Here is a 24784-nt window from a genome sequence, read left to right on the forward strand (position 1 = left end):
AGGACTCATCTCCCTAGCCATTTTCCTCGCTCCCAAAAATGTTCATGATTTATGAGAGCCTATAACTGACTCCACTGTCACCCGCTTTCCGTCTGCCGGACGGACGCATGGCTAACGGCCGTTCTTACCCAGTAGGCCGTGACCAGAGGCAGATGTTGCATTGTTTCTTTGTTGCTCGTGTTTTTTTTTGTCGCTCTTCCTTGCGGTTGGGTCATATGAAAGATCCGGACTAATTTTCAGTTTCGTTAAAGGTAATATTAATGAAGGTATGCGTCGTTCTGTGGGGTGAATGACTGAACGCTTTGGAATGAATTCATTATTATATGAAAAAGCTTACTTTCGATTTTTTTTTGTAGTGATTGTGGACAGGATGCCTGTTATTAATGATGTTTTGCATAGGATTTAATGTGTGGTGTGTATAGATTTAAACTTGAATAACAATATATTTTCAATTATATTACGTTCTTTCATTAACCCACAGCCTCTGAGCGCTCTGAGAGAGTCTATAATTCACAAACAGTACTCTTCTGTTGGTGTCGCAGGACTTCGAATATTCTTTCCCAAATCTCTCCAGTTTCATTAGATATGACATGTCTTTGATGTAGGCACATATTGAAATGATAATTATAATCCCTATATAATGTATTATAACACCTTAGTTGGCAAAAAGAAGACTTTAATATTTAACTAATAAAGACTAATATAAAACAAATTAGCAAACTGCAATTGAACTACAGTTCGATTGCAGAAAATATTCGTAGTTTTTTCCAGAAACGTATCCAGAAGAACCGTATTAAAATAAAGTAAAATTGATCTGAAATATTTTTTGGTGTTTATCGTAAGAATTTTCGTATAGTTTCACCAACAAAATTATAAGTGCCATACAATACTATAATGATCTGGCTAATGTGTAAGTTGATCCAAAAGTAATCTAACTGCAAAAGCCATTGCTGTAGATTGTAGAGATATAATCACGTGAATATGTACCTAGTAGAGTGCTACTTAACATTACTCATTCAAATTACAAACTTGCCTTTTACCGAAACTAGAATACTGTATCTTAAATTGTATCTAATTTGATATTAATGTGGAACATTTGTTATATAAATATTTTATTATCTCACATATACACTTTTGATTGATGATTCTGTGGTTTTATGTATATATATATATATATATATATATATATATATATATATATATATATATATATATATATATATATATATATATATATATATATCATATATATATATATATATATATATATATATATATATATATATATATATCTATATCTATATATATATATATATATATATTATATCACAAAATGAAATATTTCTTGCAACCAAAATTACTAACAGTGGAATATTGAAACTTTAAATACCTAACACTAAATTATCCCGATAAATATGTTATCAAAAGGGGACAGTCTGGTGAATATGACACCTGTAGGAGAACTTTTCATACTAAGCTTAAAAGTTACAGTTAAGTATCGTATATTGCTTAAATTCTGTATAAAAAGAGTTAAAAATAATGGAAACTCATAGTAAAAAGTAAATGCATTACATTATTTGTCCTTAAAAATAAAATAATGATTTTACATGGGCTGGTTTGACTATAAGTAATCATACCTTGAAGAATTTTACAAAAACACAGAAGAAAACCTTTTTTTACCAACTATTTCAGAAAAAAATAAAAGGGATTTTGTGTATCTCTTCGATATTAAGCATGAGACTTGGATTTATCAGCATCCTGCACAAAAACCAAACACCAAAAGTGTAGTAATTTGAATCTAAAGCGAACTCGTTTTCAAAAATCGGACAAGAAAGTTATGGAAAAGTAACTTTTTGGAAAGCAAAATCTTTTCATTTGAATTAGCCTGAAACTCATAAAACAATAATCTTACATAATTATTATATGTCTTTCTGGGTAACAAATGGATGCGTGCAGCCATAAAAAATATCCGGCATACTGAAGAGAAATAGATTCTACAAAAATAACGGACCAGTTCACACATCTCAAAAATAATCGCTAAAAATTGTCAATTACAGCAATAATATTTCCAAAATCCAGTATATTCAACATATTTAGGACTCATTTCGACATTTCCTCTCTCAATCTTTGGCCCGTTTCATAACCCAAAAAAATGTTCTATGGAAATTCCGTTGGATGCCATTAGAACAATGTATACTAAAGATCACGGAAATTATAATGAAACTACAAAACCGGATTTTCATTTCCGTTCTTTAAACACTCAACTATATATAACAGACTATTTAAATATACATCTGATAAAAGTATAATAGGAAAAGTTAAATGAAATTTCAGATTCAGTGACCTACATATACGGGACTCAAATATAAACAAAAACCAAGTCTTAACTTTTATTACATCAAGATAATATATTGGCTTTTTATAATTACCTTAAACAGTTTTAATTTTAAATCACTCTCACAGAGATTGTTAGAGTATCGTTTTATTTGCATTAATTTAATACAAAACTGTAAAACGATTTGATTATTACGCGGCTCATATATAATATTATGAATGTTTTATATTTACCTCATATGCAAACACAGTGAAATAATATTAAAAAAAGTGTTTTATCTTTCAGATATTTAATTTTAAAAATGCCGGCGTGGTTGGCGCAGTGGTAAAGGTGACAGGACGGTCCTCCTAATTTTGCGATAGTCGCGGGTTCGAATCCTGCTAGGGCATGGTCGTAAATTTATGTTTGCGATTGTTGAATATTTGTGATTATCCTTAGACAAAAGTTCAAAATCCGACAAGAAAAATAATCCCAGTCACGCTAGTAACCAGGCTGGGTAATACCGGATATCTTCTGGTATGATTTCTAAGGTGGTCATTCGCCAGTTGGTATGCTTAATGCCGAGGACCGTAGTTCGGAGCCCACGTTAAACCGTAGGTCCAGTCCATATAACTACTTTTAACAAAAAAATTGCACCGATAACCAAAAATAAATAAGGAAGTCACTAAAAATTAAAAAATAATCAAACTAGATTTTTAACACATTTTTTTTAAATAAAATATATACATAATAATCGTTGTAATAACTAAATAGAGTAAGGATTATTACCCTTAAGTAATAGCAGAAAGTAAACAAACAATAGTGAAGCAAGATATAATGTTACTCGTAATATCTATAATAGGGACATCTACATCACAGTAAAAATGTTCTAATATTCTCCAAGTCGTCGTATTTTGTATAAGTATAGTTATTTTGCTAATTATCACTTAGGTTAATATAATTATTTTTTTTTTATTCAAAAAATGTAATATGTGCATGTATATGTAATTAACTATAATGATACAACTATCATAAATAGCATTCAAACTATTTCCGATTGTTTACGAATGAGATTTATTGCATTTTATGCCAAAGAAATTTGCATATATATATTCGCTTATAATTACTATAACATTCTCTAAAATATATTTACATTGAAAGAAAGTTTGTACATGCATATTAAAAGAAAGTATTTAGTAATGATGTATGAATCATATGAAATGAAGTCCCATATCTAATGGATATTAGCATATATAATACTTTAACATAGATAAAGGTACTTAGGCTTGTAATAGTAAGAAAAATAGGTAATAGTAAAAACAAGCACAAGAAAACAAGAAACAAGCCATAGAAATGGAAAAGAAAATTGAAATGGAAATGGAAAGTGGAAAAGTATATAGTGGTGTGGATATTTACAGCATATGGAGGCAAAACAAACTAAGCTAATACGAGAAGCAAGAACACAGAGGAGAAAAATCAGAGGGCGATCTGAGGGCACCTGGTGAGAATGCTTCAAAGGAGCGGAAAAGCCTGGAGCGAAGCAAGAAAACTGGACAAAGATTGAAAAGACAAGAAACCATGGAATTAATTTATTGATGGAACAAGATAGAATAGATATAGCATAAAAAGAGTCAATATTTTGGTATTTTTCATATTTCTGAATTTTCAAAATCCAGACAATTTTCATATTCTACATCAATGTAAAGGGTAATCCTGTCATCCTAAATTACTAAAATTTTCCATTAAATCAAAATTCTGCTACTTGAATAATGATTTATTTACTAAACTAGCGACCCGCCCCGGCTTCGCACGGGTGCAATGCTGATACTAAATTAAATACACTACAGAAAAAATATGAACGTTGTATATAAAAACATAGCGGCCCGCTCCGACTTTGCACGGGCATAAAATATATATGCCTATGTCACTCAATGAAAACATGATTAAAATCGATCCAGTATTTTTGGTTCATTCATTACTGCCCTTGGCCTGCACGCATTAAATTTGGAGTAAAACAATTCCTCTTCCCCTATACTTACTATGAAGATTTCCTGCTATCTTTGGAATATCTAAATTCATACAATTTTTATTACATTACACATTTTTAAACGCAAATTTTAAATTTGTAATATCTCCGAAAATATTTGTTTAATTTACATATTGCGTATTGCTTAAAATAGCTTCGTAAATAAGCCATTTTCTCACGTAAAAAGTAAACAATAAAAATGGTTAATGTGGGTTATCCCTAAAAGATAAACATATACCATCGCGGACTTTTTTGTAGACCTTTTTATGGTGTACAATACTGTAGTACATTAATTTGATCTAACTCGTAGGGTTAGGCAGCGTTTTTGCTAATTGCTAAATAAGCATAAAAAAATAGGTTAATTTGCGACATCACGTTAGAAACCTCTAAAATTAGCAATGTAGCCTTAGTATATTATGCATGTATTATACATACAAAACCTTCCTCTTGAATCACTCTATCTATTGAAAAAAACCGCATCAAAATCCGTTGCGTAGTTTTAAAGATTTAAGCGCACATAGCGATATAGGGACAGAAAAGGCGACTTTGTTTTATACTATGTAGTGATAACAATAAGTTTTGGTATAATGAGAGCCACTATTTGATTTGCTCCGGAATAGTTCAATTTTGAACAACAGTTTTTTTTTTAAAACAGTGCAAGGTTATATACCACCCTCCGTAAAATATACGGAAGATTTTTTTAATGGTGACATAATTGTATTATACTTCCTAACAACCAAGCGAAAAATTAATCTTAAAATCAATATAAACGAATAGATGCAAAAGAAGAAGAAATAAATTATAAAGAATAATTCCTCTACCTAATACCTAATTACCGTACTACAGCTCCTAATTACAACGTTAAATAGTAACAGTTTCACTTAAAACAGTCACAACAAAATGAGTTACTTTTAAGGTGTTTCTAATGTCTCAGTCACGGTATTTTGCAATCTTAAATAACCGACAGCTATGCTGGCAGACCAAAGTCGAATAATAAAACGACTCAATATGAGGAAGTAGTGTTTGGTTTCACCGGTTTGTTTTTCATTTCTTTTGTTTCGTATTCCGTTTGGAGTTTCGAAGCGTAGAAGGCTATAAAATCTAAAGGCTATAATATATTTATCGGTTCTGTTTCTATGATGGAATTTTGTTACATGTTCAGTCAATGATTATTAGAAAATTACTAAAAAATGTCTACCAATTATATTATTTTAAATCTAACCATTACCAGTAATTAATGATAATCTCGAAAGATTACTTAAGTAAAATCGCCAATGATAATAAAACTGGCTCTTAATTATAGAAAGCCATCGAAAGGTCAAAATGTTCAATCTTGCAAAAGCAAAAGCTATCATTTTAAGAATTCATATGAACAAATATTATAATGGTTTTTAATGAAATTCATATGAGGAAAAGCTTGTGATATAAGGAGGACGCTTAAGTATGAAAATTCAACGTCATTAAATTAACAACTTAATTGAAATTTCAATTGAAAGAAATATATCTATTGCCTCATCTATTTTTGTACTGTTTCAGCTTTGATACGAATTGGTAACTATTAAACAAATTAAGCAAGCTCTAATCAAAATAACATGAATTGTAATATAATACTATGAATATGAATAATACGAATTTTGTTGAATTTTGAGTTTATCTGCATTGGTTAACTAACTTAAACCATCCTAGAAGATGTCCAGCGTTACCCGGTGACTGTCCTATTACCTTGATCACTATCTTATGGGTAAATAGGTATCTTTTGCTTGGATGAAATTCATACTGTTATCAATTTTTTTAATAAAATTTGATACAAATACTTACTATATACATCTGAATAAATTTCCATAATAGAGTCAATATAAAACTATGAAAATTCAGTTCAAATTATAACAAGAATAATTAGGAAATTTCAAGCTATATGATTGGGAAAAAATTATCTTCGACTTTTCCTAATAGATGGCTCTAAATAAGTAATATTTTAATATAGCATAGTAAAAGATAACAATGTACAGAACAATACAGGCATAAAGTCATTGCTCTTTGAAAATGGGAATTGCAGAAAGCAACTTTAAATGAAAAAAAAATTCTGCGCCAGGTTATTGGAAATTGTGTGGCGTTAATGGTGACGAATGCTTTAGTAAATGCCAGCGTCAGAATTGATTTGGTGTTTACGTTTCGGATATTTCAATATCTACGATGACTATCGTTGAAGAAATTGATGAAATTCTTAAATGATTCGAGGTTAGGTGACATATTTTATCTCGTGGTATCGCTTATTACAAGACTGGATACCAAAATAATATCGATAGTTGGATCTAGATTATAATTTTTAATCACTGCTATGATAACTTGCGATTAAAGATGAGTTACATTACGAAATTAATATGCGAAAAATGGCCTGAGAATGTGATGCAAAGTGGTATTGAAAAGAAATCATTCATAATGCTTGATGTTGACCAAACCATTAATTATTGGATAATAGCCAACCCGCCGAACTTCGTACCGCCTAACGGTCAATGAATATCGTGTTACTTATTTGCTGAACTAAATTTATGATTTTATGAAAGTAATACAATATATAAAATAAATATTAAGTTCATCACTTTATTAATATATTAACACAAAACTATATTCAACTACAAAATCAACTATATCAACAGGTTTAAATCTCTTAATTGAAGCACCTTGTGATATAGGACATTTTTTGTTTTCTTATTAGGCGCAAGAACAAATAGAGCGGATGGTTTGCCGACACGTGAACAAGCCATGAGTTTTCAAAGTTAAAACCTCAAGCAAGGATTGGCCTTGCGATTTGTAAATCGTCATGGCGAAAGCAAAACATAAGGGGCATATCCATTGGGACCATCGGAATCATCGGACAGAGAACTAACTCTCTAAACTAACTAAACTTTCCTTTGAGCATCGTCGCGTAAATAACATTAGTTTTCATTCATTCATCCATTAGTGTTCTTATCACCAAGCGCGTTCCATTGCATAGCTATGGTTGGTTTCGATTTCGAACCCCGATGACTACCGTGGCCCGCCTACATTTTTAAATTGTGCGGTGGTAAACCAGGCACATCCAAGAAATTTAAAATTCAGTTGGGTAATTAGTGGCTTCGTCTTCGTTTGTTAAACAGTCAATAGATTTGAATGAATACAGAGTAGCAACGATTTGATTCTGATTTATAAAGTTTAAGTCATCCTCATCTTTATTCTTAGCCGCCAAAATTGCTCGCTCACTTAACCATTTGATATTTGTGTGGTTAGCAATCATGTTCGAAAATATTTTGCTGATAAGCTCTTCTATGGATGGGACAAAATTGCAAAAAATCTGACGAAATGAAATCCGCTCGATTCGTCGATAGGAACACGGGCATTTCCGATAGTCTTCAATTGCTTGGAGAAATCTTCAGCATATGGGTCGTTCAACACTGCAACTCTCATGTCTGCTGTCAGGTGAAGCTTCTTCACATATCGCCACAGATTTAATGATTTGAGGCAAGCGTTTATTTCGTCCAGAGCAGTCGTTCTTTGAATGGCAGCGTTTCGCCAGATAGTAAAATCATTGCGCCATCAAAAATTCTCGAGTCACTGCGCAGATCTTTCAAGGTCCGATCAAGAACTTCCAATGTGCATTTGTGCATTCGTCCAAGATGATGATTTTTGAGGCTATTTCATTTTTTTGCTATTGCAGAGTGTATGCAATTTGTCGTTCTTCTTCAGTTAAGTGATTCGCAATGTTCCGTAGCCTCCTCGAATTACGGTTCCGTTAGGAAAGATTAGATCTTCTTGGTCGCGACATTATTCATAATAATTGATAATAATACTCACACAAAACATATTTCAAAATAAATTACAGTCAACTTTCGCGCCGTAAAAGTGACACCAATCGATTTGACAGTTAACATTTTGACACGAGATTCATTATGGGACAATATTTTTTCGTTCATGTTATTTTTAACCGACTTATTACTTTTACCGACTTTTATGTTCGGCTGCAAATTTTTTTCTTAATGTATGTTCGCCGATTTCTCCGTCAACTATAGACCGATTTTCAAAATTATTTTTTTATTCGATACCAAATGGTTCCAATAGTGGTCCCATAGGAACCAAGTAAAACTCTGATGGGGGAAGGTGGGAAGTCGAGGAAATAACCTCAAATTTCAAAGATACCTACAATGTTTTCACATATTTTTATCCAAAATAATCAGATATTGGTGTATAATGTTATTGCTGAACTGATGTGACGAAAAATCGGAAGTAGTTCAGTGTAAAAGTCAGTCAGTTTGTTTCTAAGCACTAACCATACCATATGAGGCTATGGTGACGTCAGGCCTCTTCTTTTTATCGCGAACTGGCCACAGAATAAGATTGACCAAAAACGATCAAAGGCACGCAGAAAAATAGACGGCAAATTCATTCATCTTTCGACGTCCAAGCGTTTTAGATTCAATCAACAATCATTCATTCAATAATCAAACATTCATACATTTTCATTAGTTAATTAGTTATATTATAATTATTATAATATTAATTATTTATAATATATATATATAATATTAATTAGTTATATAATGTTAGTATTAGTGTTAAGTTCGCGATAAGAAAAAGAGGCCTGACGTCACCACAATGCGTCGTAGAAACACTCCAAGCAACTATTTTTGGTGTAGTGATGAGAACGTTAAGATAACACGCGGAGGTCGTGGATTCGATTCCCAACAGGGCAGCAACATTTTTTTATTCTAGTTTAATGGAATATTTGTCAAATCACCTAGACTAAGTAGCGAACCCCAGGGCCTGAAACATTCCTTATTTTCAATCATTGTTTCTTTATTTCTATTTTACCTCATAAGGGATGTACTTTGATTTGGGCTATCCATTGTAATACTTAATAAAACAACTGCGTAATTTATTGAGTAAATATCTAACACAAAAAGAGAAAAAATATTTTTAACAAAAAAATTGAACCAACTTCAAAAAATAAATAAGGAGCTCACTAAAAAGTCAAAAATAATCAGACTTAGATTTTTAACACAAAAATACAATTTGTATATAATAATAATTCTAATAACTAAATAAAAATAAACAAAAACCTTACTTAACCTATCTACTACACGTATTTTAAATTCTAATATACATACACAATTTAGCTTAATCCCTATCTAAATCTATTTACCTATTTGCAATATTATTTTAACTACTACCAACTGATCAGTTTGAAGTCGGTGCCGAGCCTAAAAATAGAAAAATAATAATATAATTTTGTGACATATACACAAAATTAAATTACGAACAAAACAAAACAAATTTACTGCTCAGCACTGACTTCAAACTGATCAGTTGTTAGTAGTTAAAATAATATTGTAAATAGATAAATAGATTTAGGTAAGAATTAAGCTAAATTGTGTGTATATAGTAGAATGTAAAATACGTGTAGTATATAGGTAGGTGTAATAATTTAATTATTAAAACTATTATATATACACGTCATATTTTAATACGTTTTTTTTGTGTTAAATATCTAAGTTTGATTATTGTTTACTTTTTAGTGAATTCCTTATTTATTTTTGAAGTCGGTTCAATGTTTTTGTTAAAAATATTTTATTTCCTCAATTTTCCTATGTTTTCAATATTTATTCTGTTATTAGGGATGGAGATAAATCCAACAAATCAAAAACTATGAAAATTAATCCAGCCGTTCTCGACTATGAAAATTAATCCAGCCGTTCTCGAGTTATAGGTTCGAACAAACACGACTTCATTATATATAGTAAAATAAAAAACAAAAATGAAGAAAAAGGATTAACCAAACCATTAGAAAAATGGCAAAAATTGACAAATGGGGAAGGTGTTGTAATAGATTAATTGAAAAGTCTCTGGCCTGACACATAGATGGTGCTACTAGAAATAAATCTATATGTTTTTTTGTTAGCCCTAACCCTCAAAAGATGCGTGTATAAATTTGACAGCTGTCGGATCATTAGTTTGTGAATTATGGCATTTTGGGTGAGGCAACTTTTGTTATTGTGAAAAAAATTTATAAACAGGAATTTCACGTGTTGATCAAATATTGCTTTTTGAAGAGAAAAAATACAACGCCGAGTTTCCGGACACTGAGGTTGCCCAAAAGAGATTATTACCGACGAAAACAATAAAAAAATCTACAAAATGATTTAGGATGACCGTAAATTGAAATTGAACGAAATAGCGGACACTCTAAAGATATCAACTGAACATGTACATCATATCGTTCACGATTATTTGTGTATGAGAAAGCTCTGTACAAAGTGGGTGCTGCGCGAGCTCACTTTTGACCAAAAACAACGACGAGTTGATAATTCGGAACAGTGTTTGAAGATAATCAGGCGTAATTAACCCGAGTTTTTGCGTCGATATGTCACAACGGATGAAACATCATCATCATGAAACTCCATCATTTCATTCCGAAATCCAATCGATAGTCATCTGAGTGGACTGCACACGATGAACCCACTACAAAGCGTGGGAAGATGCTCGGCTGGCAAGGTTATGGTGTATGTATTTTGGGATGTGTATGAAAAAATTTTCATTGACTACCTTGAAAAAGGAAGGATCATTAACAGCGAATATTACGTAGCGTTATTGGACCATGTGAAGGACGAAATCGCCGAAAGACGGTCGCATTTGAAGAAAAAGAAAATTCTGCTTCACCAAGACAATGCACGGTGTCACAAGTCAGTGAAAACGATGATAAAAATTCTCATGAATTGGCAAAGGACAAATCGTAATACAAAAATGGTATCGAAAAGTTAAAGAGTCGCTATAATCAGTGTATCACCCTTGGAGGGAGTTATGTTGAATAAAAAAAACTAATTTTGCAAAGAAAAAATATGTTTTACAATGATAGGCCGGGGACTTTTCAATTGACCTATTATTCCGTCAACAATAACGCTAGACTAACGCTATAGATTTTAATGACAAAATTGGAGAGAAATTTGCTGGAAAGTTTTGTTTAAATATTTGTTTTACATTTGTTTGCAAAACTACCTGACGAAAAGCTGACATGAAAAATCTAAATAATTTGTCCCACAGCCACAACATATTACTGTTAATATAAACTCCTGGAACTGCGAAATTATCGACTGACAATTGATGAAATTGCACGTTGTCATTCATTACACTCGTTAGTACAAGCTTTACGATTAATATTCACAAGTTTCATAATTTTTTAATGGATACTGGTAGAGCTCCATAAATAAGAACGACCCTCATAAATAATTCATTAAAATCTAACATAGAAACGAACTGATATAAAAATGTATACTTTATGTGACACTATGTATCACCGATAGTCGTTTGGAGAATTTTAACTAATTTCTGGTCGTACAATTTTATTTTCTTAAAATTAAGATGTATTGAAGGCAAATATATTTTAGCGGATTGCTATAATTTCTACTCCAATTTGATATATAAAATATTGGTTATATTTTCATATAAACTTCAATACATTTTCTGTATTACCGAAAGCGTTTATATTTGTTTTACATATAGGTATTAATTTACTATAAGGTTTCTTTATTTATGTCAAACCTATTTTTCAGAAGCCACCTTTTGAGGCATGTGAACAAATAACAATTGCTGGCAGTTATAATTCAAACTTCATGAAAATACATTAAGTAGAGAATTATTGTCATGTGACCCTTTTCCCAAAGACTGAAAAGGGAAATACTGGAAATTAAAAAGAAAATCAAAAATGACTACCTGAGAAATTTAACAGATGATAAAGAAACTGATTATTCACTCTGGAAAGCCACAAAATATCTAAATCGCTCATGACTACACAGTCCACCTATAATATACCTATGTGAGAATTGGGCACGTGACAATCACCAAAAAGTAGAAACGTTTTCTGAATATCTAGGAAAAATTTTCAAACCAAACGAAACTAATATTGAATATAAATTACCGGACATAGATTATTCACGCCCAAAGAGCTAACCAAAGTTAATGAAACTAATATTAACCCCAGGATCACCAAGCTACGATTTAATAACAGGAAAATTACCGCAAAAACTACCAAGAAAGGGAATTACCAACTTGATCAACATAGCATTTAGATTAAAACATGTCCCAGGTATTTGGAAGATGGCGGAAATTATAATGACCCCAAGACCTGGGAAGTCACCAAACGAAATAAAAGCCTATAGGCCTATATCACTGCTGTTAGTAATATCTAAGGTTTTTGAAAAAAAACCGATCATAGAGAGAAAAAACCTAATACCAACACACCAGTTTGGGTTTATTAACAAGCACTCAACAATTGACCAGGTCCACAGAATAACAGATGTTATTGAAAAAGCCTACCAAAGCAAAAAAGTAAGCTCAGCTCTATCCTTAGATGTAGCATAAACTTCATAAACTACAGAAAATGTTACCAAAACAACACACCGAAGTATTAAAATCGTACATTACAAACAGAATGTTTAGAGTCAAACAAAAAGAAGCTTACTCTACAATAAGAGAAGCTAAAGCAGGAATACCACAAGTGAAGAAGCCTCACGAAAATTACAACTGGCAAGTGGCAATATAAATAATTGTATACAAGCTTGGAAAATAAGAATTAATGAAAGTAAAAAGCTGTTTACCTATAAACAGACCGTACAAGCACCAATAACTTTAAAAAATACTACCATTCCATATAGCAACGGCACTAAATATCTCAGAATGAATATTGATGCAAAACTTCGCTGGAAGGAACATATAAAGAAGAAAACGAAAAAACTGGAATTGAAATATAGGAAAATGTACTGGCTAATCGGAAGAAAATCACAATTATCAGTACATAATAAATTGGTATTATATAAGCAAATACTGAAACCTCTACGGACATTCGGAGTTTAATTATGGGACGTCCTGCAAAGAGTAAATAAACAAGATACAAATTTTTCAGAACAAAGTCCTGAGAGGTATTGTGGTTGCACCCAAATACTATAGGACTGATTACCTACATCGAGACCTTCAGATACCCACAGTCAGTCAAGAAATCAAGAGAATTGCAAGGGGGCATGAGCAAAGACTCCATTACCATGACAATATTAAAGTATTGCAGCTTTTGGATACCACCAGAACAGGATACAGACTCAAAAGAATCAAACCATCTGATCTTGTGTACTGTTGTTTAGTGAGGTGCATATAATAAAAAATACAGCAGTGATATGTATAAACATTATTTCACCAGAGACTGAGATAGGACCGATGGGTCCTCATAGTTATATACCTAGATTTAAGTTATCATAAAGACAAATTGTAGGTTAGACGGAAACGACTAGTAACAATATGTTAATTAAATAATACATTTGAGTGAATAAATAATAGAAAGTGGTGCAAAGATTGGATAGTCCTTTTTGTTTGAAATGGAGAAAAATTACAGCATTCTTAGCGATGATGTGGAGTTAGAAATTGAACGCAAACCTGAATATAGAAGAGACTCGATGTTTAAGTCATTTATGGGTTGATCGTGTTTATTACCATAACTGTTTGGGAATCTGACAATGATGCCGAAAAAATATAAACTGGTAAACGCATTATATCCAGATTATATGCCAGACTTAGTGCCCTCCAATATTGTGGAATACTGGTTTCATCAACTAAAGACATAAATAATTTATATAGGTAATCTAAAATTAGAAAATCATTGGAATAAGTTTGTTAAAGTTAGAAGAAATTGAGCTGAAAAAATTAAATAATTTTTACTACTATGAATTAAAAATCGGGAAAAATCCTTTTCGAGAAAATTGAAAAAAAGAGAAAATTTCGAAAAAAAAACTCAATTACATTAAATTGAAAATTCTCCAATATCTGTAATTTGTGGCTCTTCTACTATTTGAACATGGTTCCTTCTTTGTTTCCTTTAAAATATTTCTGAACTAGCCAACTAATTTGGATAAGGCTGACCGGACCAAAATTGACAATTGACAACAAAGGTGCATAAAATCCGCTATAGCAAAATTATTTTTATAAAATAAATAATGTTTTAAAAACTGGCATCTATATTTCTATCATCTTGGGCGAAAAACAGAGCAGATCAGACTCAAAATCAAGGAACTGTACTGATTAGTCGGAATATACTCCCAACTTGACTAATATTAAATCTATTGGTTTATCAGACAATTATAAAACCTGAATAGACTAAAACATCAAACCGATTGGTATTCCAACGCTGTTAAAATAAAAGTCAATTAATTATCAATGCTTGGCACTACGTAATTAATAAAAAACTGTACTATGACTTCGAAATCAGATGGAGCTAGGAAGTTATCCAATATTTCACGTTAAACATTAAAGAAGCACACACACAATTCTAAATCACAACATCGCGGAAACGCAATACCGCTAAAGGACAAAGGATTGAAGCAAATCAAAACACCCAAACATTCATAGTGTATAAGTGTATTATTCCTAAAGTTAGCTTAAGTAGACTATTTTAATTTTTATATGGGAAAACATACTAATATACATATGCTGCACTTATATTGTTTGCGTATTTATTCAAGAATAATAGTACTGTGAACTTGAGGCATGTCGAATTTTACATAGTTGAATAACGGTCTACAAAGTACCCAGAGATATAATTCCAGATGTTGAACAAGGGCGGGGTGCCGGCAGCGTCAACTAGAACACGATAACAAATAGCTGGGAACACCGAGGCGTTTATCTGGGATGTTATTGAAGGATATTTCCGTTTATCCAGTAATCGAACATCGTTGGGTTTAGACGTGCCACCATCGACTGCCCAAGCCTCGTCTCCAGGTATTACCGCTGCCATACGTTTTATCTATTTTGTATTTTATCTATATATATATATATATATATATATATATATATATATATATATATATATATATATTATTACTATTAGTGATTACACAATCTGCCTAATAGACAATAAGTATGTCTTATGTTTATATTACATATATACATGGCATGTATAAAATCACTTCATTAAGTGGTCTCCTGTATACAATACTATTTTAGTTAATAGTTCTTATTCTAAAGACTATATATGTCCAGTAATCAGATCAGATCTACATACTCCACTATGACTATCATCATCACGTAGGATATATATATATATATATATATATATATATATATATATATATATATATATAATAACAATAATAATTATAACAATAATAACAATTATATCCATATGACCAAATATATAGTATATAGTGAAACAATGGCACGCAACACTGTATTTTGGGACCGTAGATTTGGTAGCGGTACTATATAATTGGATGACAAAATAGGCAAATACAACAATACCTGGTTATTCAATTATAACATGGATCTGCGCCCTATTACGAATACATTTGATATAATTTAAGTCCAAGTCGTTTCCGTATATCAAGCCTATTTGGTCATATAGAATCCAACTATGGGGTACCGCTAGCAAATCTAACATATCCATCATTCAACGGTTCCAAAATAAGGTGCTGCGTGCCATTGTTGATGATCCGTACTATATTTCAAATAAAGTGATACAACGCGATATTCCTCTAGAACCTATAACGACTGTAATTCAACATATTTGTGTGAAATACTTCGAAAGAGTGTCAGTGCATCCCAATGTACTCGCTAATCAGCTAAATATGCGACGTGATAGTGAAGTGCGTAGACTAAAACGTTTAACATCACCTGATATGATTACTGGACATATGTAGACTTTAAAATAAGACTAATTAATCAAGATAATATTTTATACAGAATATTGCTCAATGAAGCGATTTTCTACATGTCATGTATATATAATATAGACATAAGAAATACTTAATGCTAATAGGGCAGATTGTGGAATAACGAAGAGAAATAAAAAAAAATTTAGAGGTTAAACCCGATCCTTTTCAGTCGATACATTACGTTATAATATTTGGATGAGTATAACAATTAAACATCAGTTTAACGCCGTACCGCTATGTATTTAATTGTTGTAATCTTGAGAAAAAACTAGAACAAAATATATTGTTAAAATAATTACATTCTAACCTACTGGATAATATAGAACTAACCGATATTTTATTACGTCATTAGTGTGAATAGACCTAAATAATTCCCGTTACTCCGTTATTATTTCTCACGCTAATTATCGATATAACGATGGTACGATATTAATTTATGGAATGTATTAACTGAAATTGATTTAAACATTGAAAGTAAACCAATTAGCCGGAAAATTATTATTTCTGCTTGGTGTTATGTGTCAAGAACATTTGACTTGAATCAAATGTCGTAATTAGTATAATTTAACAGAAACGAAATTTTACCAATTACATTTCTGGCCTGGTTTTATAATAATAGAAATTGCGAGATAAATAAATTTAAGCGGGAAAAGATCAAATACAATTAAGAAACTGATACTTTGAAGAGCTTTGCAATTATTCTACATACCAAAACAAATATCCTTTTCGACCTCCTTATCTTATTTCAGATAGTACTTTTCTTTATGATAAAAACTAGCGACCCGCCCCGGCTTCGCACGGGTGCAATGCTGATACTAAATTAAATACACTACAGAAAAAATATGAACGTTGTATATAAAAACATAGCGACCCGCTCCGACTTTGCACGGGCATAAAATATATATGCCTATGTCACTCAATGAAAACATGATTAAAGTCGATCCAGTATTTTTGGTTCATTCATTACTGCCCTTGGCCTGCACGCATTAAATTTGGAGTAAAACAATTCCTCTTCTCCTATACTTACTATGAAGATTTCCTGCTATCTTTGGAATATCTAAATTCAAACAATTTTTATTACATTACACATTTTTAAACGCAAATTTTAAATTTGTAATATCTCCGAAAATATTTGTTTAATTTACATGCTGTAAGGAACCATATTGATCTATATTAATTGCACACTGTATTTAAGGTACTTAATTCGATAAGGATTAATGCCGTATTGCTTAAAATAGCTTCGTAAATAAGCCATTTTCTCACGTAAAAAGTAAACAATAAAAATGGTTAATGTGGGTTATCCCTAAAAGATAAACATATACCATCGCGGACTTTTTTGTAGACCTTTTTATGGTGTACAATACTGTAGTACATTAATTTGATCTAACTCGTAGGGTTAGGCAGCGTTTTTGCTAATTGCTAAATAAGCCTAAAAAATAGGTTAATTTACGACATCACGTTAGAAACCTCTAAAATTAGTAATGTTGCCTTAGTATATTATGCATGTATTATACATATAAACCTTCCTCTTGAATCACTCTATCAAAATCAAACCGCATCAAAATCCGTTGCGTAGTTTTAAAGATTTAAGCGCACATAGGGATATAGGGACAGAAAAGGCGACTTTGTTTTATACTATGTAGTGATGTAATTTAATTTAATATGGCCCTAGAAAGCGAAGAGCAGTATCAAAAATTAAATTTATTTTGTATATAAATGAGTCTTAGAGGACTTAGATAAGATAGCGTAGCTAATATTAAATCATATCAGACTATTTTGTGCCCGTATTCATTAAATGAACATGTGGATGGTGAATATATGTCAGTTGTTCAACCATATGTTCAAAAGCCTCTTGTGAAACTTTGGGGTGCTTCATTAGCATAGCAGTATAGGTGACTTAGTGAAGCCATTGTGAAATTTTGTTCCGGGCTCTCAAAAACTCTACTAATTATGTAATGGTGACTTTAAAAATCACTTTACTATCTTAGTATTTTGTCAGAAATGTGTCAGAAAACATAATTTAAAATATTTTCGAATTTATATAAATAAATTAATTTGTTAAATATTTCTAAGCACTCATGCTGATGTTACTACATAACCCCACATTTTCAAAACAGTTTGTTTAATATGTGGTTTCTACAATATTCCACTTTTTCGTTTTGAATGGACATACCAATAATATCGTAATATTATTCTATAGTAAGATCTATTTTGAAATATGTTTGAATAGTACGGGCAGATAATTTCATAAACTTCTCGACTATTTTCTTGCTACATTTTTCTCACATCGTTAGCACATAAAAAATACACCTAACTACTCGTTTTACAAAATTACAATCTACCTATTACTGCGTTCTCGTAAAATGCCAACACGACAACTAAAATGACCACGACTTCTCTCAGAGGAACCAGATTTGCTGTTCCTGGAAATGAGCCAATTCAATTAGAGGTCGATTTTTTACATCTTGCAGAAAATTCGTCTCAGCTTTAATTAGTTTTACCTTTGTTGCGTGTCTTAGAACCTTAAATCAGTATGCAGGATCCAGTCAGTGTCGTGCGATTCTGTCTACAGTTACAATGGAAAATATTGAAAAAATAGAAACTCCTTCTTCTTCTAAATGTCTTGTTTTGGTGTTTGCATAATTTCGTTAATACTATATAAAAAACAAAAGTGGCTTGAGATGTCTGGCGTTTTGCCAAATATTCTGGTAAGTTTTGCTTCGAATTTGTAGCTGGAGTTGTAATTTACTATTTTTAAATCTGATCTTAAATACATTAATTACAAACTGAAGAGTTATATGACAAGTTTAAGATTACAAGTTTCTTTTGTCATATATTTGATGAATTATTAAAATAGAAACAAAAAGCAACCACTCTTCTTGTGAGGAAGATTTCCATCTACAAAAGAAAAGTATTGATTAAAATCATGTTGTACTAAGTTTTTACATGTAATTTGAACAGCAATTGAAAACAATTGTTAAGCAACCTAACCTAACTGTTAAATTCGATGGTTTTGGCATTTTCTACATAAAATGACAGTTTTTCGTTTAGACGTTAGACGCCAAAATTACATTTTCAACATTCATTACTTTTGTTGTTTGCTCTAAAGCAATATGGTATTAAAGCCCATAAAACTATTTTAGAAGCTACCCCATGAACGGACTGAAAATATAATTTCGTAGCTTTTCAACAGCTAGGTTTCATGGCTTGTCAGACAAAAAGAAGAATATTCTTATTAAGAGGTTAACTTGAAGGAAAGCACAAAACCTGGAAAACGATTCTTACTTTTGCATGCTGATTCACTTTTAGAAATCATTAACTAACTATTTGATAACTAACTTTATAGACTTTTTTCACTAAAGTTTTGGAAAATAAATAGTTAATTTAATGATTGTGCTTACATTCCTTCCCTGTGCATTTCCAAATTGTAAAAAATAAATTAATTAAGTGTGTTCGTTATTCGTGTTTAATATAAATACTAAAGTCAAATCAATTTCAAAATTGTTTCATTTATATTTTCTCTGTTCTAATAGACAAACAATTTCTTATTCCATTCTTATGTTTGTAACATAAACATAAGAAAGATCATATATACTTATATTCGATTTCCTGAATTGGTTACAGTTTTAAAATAATCTTACTTATAATACTATGTAATAATGTTCAGTGGCGATTTAACTTTGTTCATCAAGTTTTAGTAGCATATCATTTTTAAATTAGCCCTTTTACTCTATTATGAGAAAAACATGATTAATTTAATACATTGTGGTCGAATATCGATCACAGGGCAATCACTAGTTTATATTATGAACGTCCATTTATATTAAAACATGATAAAGATAAAGATCGGTAATGTTAGGGTTTCGGTAATTTTAACAAGTCGCCACTTCTGGTACTTGAAATAAGTTTGTCGAAGTATATTAAAGTGTGTTTTCATTCCTATATAGATAAAAAATGGCAGAGTAGCTACGATTATTTCGGGGAGATTATTACTTTATTATGTTACTCATGCTTTAAGAATCTCTTAACATAGTTTGCAGGAATTTTAGGCAGGAGTGGAATAATGTGGACTATTCATTACAGTACATTCTAATCTCGGACTGTTCAGATTTCATGATTACTGCGCCCCTTCCTTCGCAGTTTAATGTTGACTTCCATTATTTTATAAAGATTTGTGCTCAAGTGAGTGAATTCTACTATCACTAATCCATGATGATGTCACCCGTTAAACAACTTCTAAGAGATCACATATTTCACCGATCGCTTATTTCGACCATCGCAGAACAAATCATATAATACACTGATATAACCTACAAGGCTTGACACGTAAACTAAGTAATACATACGCGTCGCATTATTTGCACAGAAGTAGTGTTGCCAACATGCAACAAGATGTATTATATTCCAGGATGTCCATATTATTTTGTCTATCCCCTGTACCTGATACCTGATTTTTCATAAAAATTAAGTTATTTTATGGTTAAAACGATTTCCCAATATTTATTGGGCATTGTACATATATATTCATTATGCCAGTAGTTTCAAGTGGCACGACTATGAACCGAACTGATTCAACGGGCGTGTGGGTATGAGAGTAAGTGAATACCGGGAGATGGAGATGTTCGATAAGAATGATGAATAAAGTAAGAAAGGCAACTGCAACCGTACCAAATGATTCAGCTGGTTCGAACGAAGTTGATAGATAACATTAGTTTGTCTCCCTATGCGTTCTATTCATTCTTGAAAAAGATATATTAACATGTTCAGGTTTATTGAGAAGCCAGTATATCAAACAGAGACAGAGAGAGAATAATTAATAATTATATTACTCAACATATGTATGTACAAACTTATAATTCATATCATTCAAGTAATGATTAATTTGGCTAGAAATTAATTACAAATTTTTAAATTCAACGAGTTTATTTGATTTGTTGTTGATATTAATTAATCATAACCTTCGAATAATCAATCTAATCAATATCACCCAGATGGATAGATAATTTAAACTAATTTTTTTATGGTGCTATTCTAATAAAACTCTAAACACATGGAGTCTATTACTGGTATTTAATCGTCTATAATTCACAGCTAGTTGTTTATGAAATCATTCTGCAGTTCAGGGACTTAATGGGTATTATATTATGTAATCGTAACCCTATGGCGTTCTAGAAGCGTTTCAAATGAGTTTTTAATAATATAGTAGTCTGTTCAATGTAAAAATCATTTTTTACTATAATATCTCTCTTTTCACAAAGTTTTCTCTAGAAGGAATTTTGTAGTTGGATGATATTGTCTTTTCTTCTACTGCTAAAATACGTTGACAATTTAGCTTTAAAAAGCGCGTAAACAAATAATGGAATATAATAATAACAAACATTAAACTATATGACTTAGCGCCAAAACTATGTTATGAACAATTATTATAACTTAATTATCATCAGCAAAGGAAATGTATTTTACATTTAGTTTAACATATCTATTATATCTTACTATTGGGAATAACGAAGTGTTAAGCATTGTTCTATTTTGATAAGAATGTTGATTATAAGAAGGTACTGGATGTACGAACTAGTCTTATGGAAATTTAAAAATTTAATGAAATCAGTTCTCATTAACACTGCCAGTACATCACATATATTAAAAGGTACTGTAAACCATGACAACCAAAGCCGAAGACCCGGATGACGGATTAACCGTGGTGGGAAAGAGGAAGATGGTCCCATCACCCCGCCACATTCAATTCAGCTGCCGAAGGACGTCCAAAAGGCGAGACAGGCAGCTACAGGCAAGCCGGCTACCAAACCCAGCCAGCAGAGAACCAAGATTAACTCGCAGCCATCCATCTCCAGAAACGCCGTCAGACCAACGCCGACCAAGCCGGTAACCAAGACGGCTACCCAGCCAAATCCCAAGCCAGCCTACTCAGATAAGTAGCCAGACCATCAACAAATACCTCTGTTCCAGCAACCTCAGTGCCAACCTAATCGGCAACTGTCTCCCAAATTCCAACCCAACTTCTTCAGCGTATCCGAATCCGACCACGGCTACTAAAAACGAAAAAGACCCATCGTCCTTCAGGTCAAGAAGATATTCAGTAATCATCTGAGTCGCAAAAGATTGACATAAATAAAACTTTAAATCGTAAGAAAGTAATTCGCTTGTTTGTACCACCCTCAAATGTGTCATTGCTTCTGCCTGCCTTCTGAAAGAACTAAAGAACGCCTCATTTCTCAAGGCTTTCACTTAAAATCTGTTCAAAGATGGAAACTTAAATCAGGCGAAGATCTTCCTATTATCCACTTCATTACCCCTAATGAAGAAAGGAACATTGTTAGTCTTACCAAAATAGATCTCTCGATCGTAAAAGTCGAACTTCAGAGAGGCAACCTGTGTATATCTAAAACTGTCAGATCTTTGGCCACTCCAGCTCTCGTTGTAGAGCGCCTCCCAGGTATGTCAAATACGGCGGTCACCATGATACATTAGCGCACCAAGGTAAGCGAAGATCCACCCAAGTGCTACAATTGTCGAGATTTACGCAGAGCAAATTATATCGGCTGTAATTGCCTGCCTGCTCCCAGAAATTCCAGACCTGCCCAGTTCCGACAAGCTTATGCTATCACAAATATTGCGGGGAGCAATCAGGGTTGCAGGAGGTTAGTCCAAAAGCTGTGGCGTCTTCCAACTGGGCTGCTCCCGCCAATATCCCAACCCCTGCCACAGTGCACTTCTGCACTGCCAGCGGGACGCCCAACTACTTCCACGCTGCAGCAGATGATCAGCATCGCGCAGTTGTTTCAATTCCAACAATCCCTTTCAAATGTAGCCGCCCCTTTTCCGTGTAAACGCCAACGGCATACGCGATAAAAAAGTGGAGTTGGAAATCGTTCTTTCGTCTTCGGACTTTGATATAGTACTTATCCAGGAGATTCTTCTAAAGCCACGTTATCGTTTTTCTCTTTTTAATTACACGATATAAAGGAATGTCCTAGCCTGCGGCGGTGGAACCAAAAAAGAAATCAAACACAACCTTCAGCCGTCAGTTGTATTGCCACGAAAACATCGAATCAACCTCCATCCAGGTTGACACTCACGACCATTCAATCGTGGTCACCTCCTTTCAAAGGCAGCCTCCACATAACCAGTCCAACTCGGTTATTCCTGCGGGTCTTCGCGACTGGATATCTGTAACAAGGTTTATCTTCCCGGTTTCAGGCCGAAAAAGGCACTATACGCACGTAGAAAGAAATATAATAATAGGTTGGGGAAAATAAATTTAGTTTTTTTTTGTATGATTTTCAAGGCGATGTCATTTTGATGGATGACCTTTTGTCAATTTATGAACTATTTCAACCACTGACCGGCTAAGTCGAGGCTCACCTTCAACATCAAAAATTCATGTAGCAGTTCATCTGCATAAACGCCAATCTATTTTCCACTAGAATGTGCTGAAATAGCTTTTGACTGAGTAAATTAATGATACTACCTTTGTATCTGAAATGAAATATGAGAAATAAAATAATGATTTGAATGATAGTTGAATAAGTATTAATGTAAGTAAGATATGTAATAGGTCAATTGAAAAGTCCCCGATCTGAAACGGAGATGGCGCTACTAGAACTAATTCCATATGTTTTTTAGTTAGCCCTACCCCTCAAAAGATGCAGGTATAAATTTGACAGCTGTCGGATTATTAGTTTGTAAATTATAGCATTTTGAGTGAAGCAACTTTAGTAATCTTATATATAAAAATGAATCGCAAAATATGTTCCTAAGCGCATAACTCAACAACGCCTGGACCAATTTGGCCAAATCTTTTTTTAAAATGTTCGTTGAAGTTCAGGGATGGTTTTTACGGCGAGAAAAATTAGAATTATTGCTGGAAAAACCCTAAAAATAGCCCTTTTCTTTTTCCCATACAAATGATTTGTAACTAAAACGTAGTCAATTTGAGCTTTATTGCTATGGTATAAAGTTCATATTAAATTACAAGCACTCACTGTTGTCTAAGCAATGTAGGTGTGTCTAACGTCAAAGATCATATCTATCAAAACAATGTGCGTGTGTGCGTTGGAGCACAGAATACATAGTTGGAGGAGTTTAATGTCGCGTTCCGAAACTCGCGTTTCTTTTGTATTAGTTTCGGCACGCGAGATAAAATGCATCAGTTTCCACGTCATTACATCAGTCAAACAAAAATCGCGTTACCAATAGTGTTTTATTATTTTTAATATCCAAATTTTAAATAAATAAAACAATTCGTACGGCTTAAAAGGATTTGAGTTCAGGTCATATCAAATTAAAAAAAAAAAGCTGTCTGTTACCGATGACTTTTGACAGATGACAGATGAATTGTCAACTGATATACGAAACAAATTCGTATATAGTGTTTTGTGCAGAGTGTTTAGTTAGTTAGTGTTTGTTTAGTTCGTGATTAGTGAAAAAATAATTTATATTTGATATGCCTCCTATAAGACGAAGCAATTTAGGTAGAAGAACCAGAAATGCTATAAACCAAGCTAATTACCGATCTAATCGTACTGCACAAGAACGTGACGACGGAAATGAACGTGAAAGAATTCGGATATCACAAACGCGTGAAGCGCGAGCGCGACATTCAACTAATAATCGCGCAAGTTTGAATCCAGCTGCTTTCAGTTACGATGTGTCAATTGACTACAGTAACTACCAATGTGTTGTTATTGGTTCTATGAACTTGGT

The 24784-nt window shown here is 32.4% G+C and overlaps 1 protein-coding gene across 4 annotated transcripts in view; it reads right to left on the reverse strand.

Annotated features, from left to right (window-relative positions):
- sprt (PDZ domain-containing protein sprite) overlaps nucleotides 1-24784 on the reverse strand; it is a 178643-nt gene that overhangs the window by 79018 nt on the left and 74841 nt on the right. The window lies entirely within an intron of this gene.

This window comes from Rhynchophorus ferrugineus, unplaced genomic scaffold, assembly GCF_030347505.1.
Source record: "Rhynchophorus ferrugineus isolate W39M unplaced genomic scaffold, kcgeb_rfMv2 rfM7, whole genome shotgun sequence".
Classification (NCBI taxonomy): Eukaryota; Metazoa; Arthropoda; class Insecta; order Coleoptera; family Curculionidae; genus Rhynchophorus; species Rhynchophorus ferrugineus.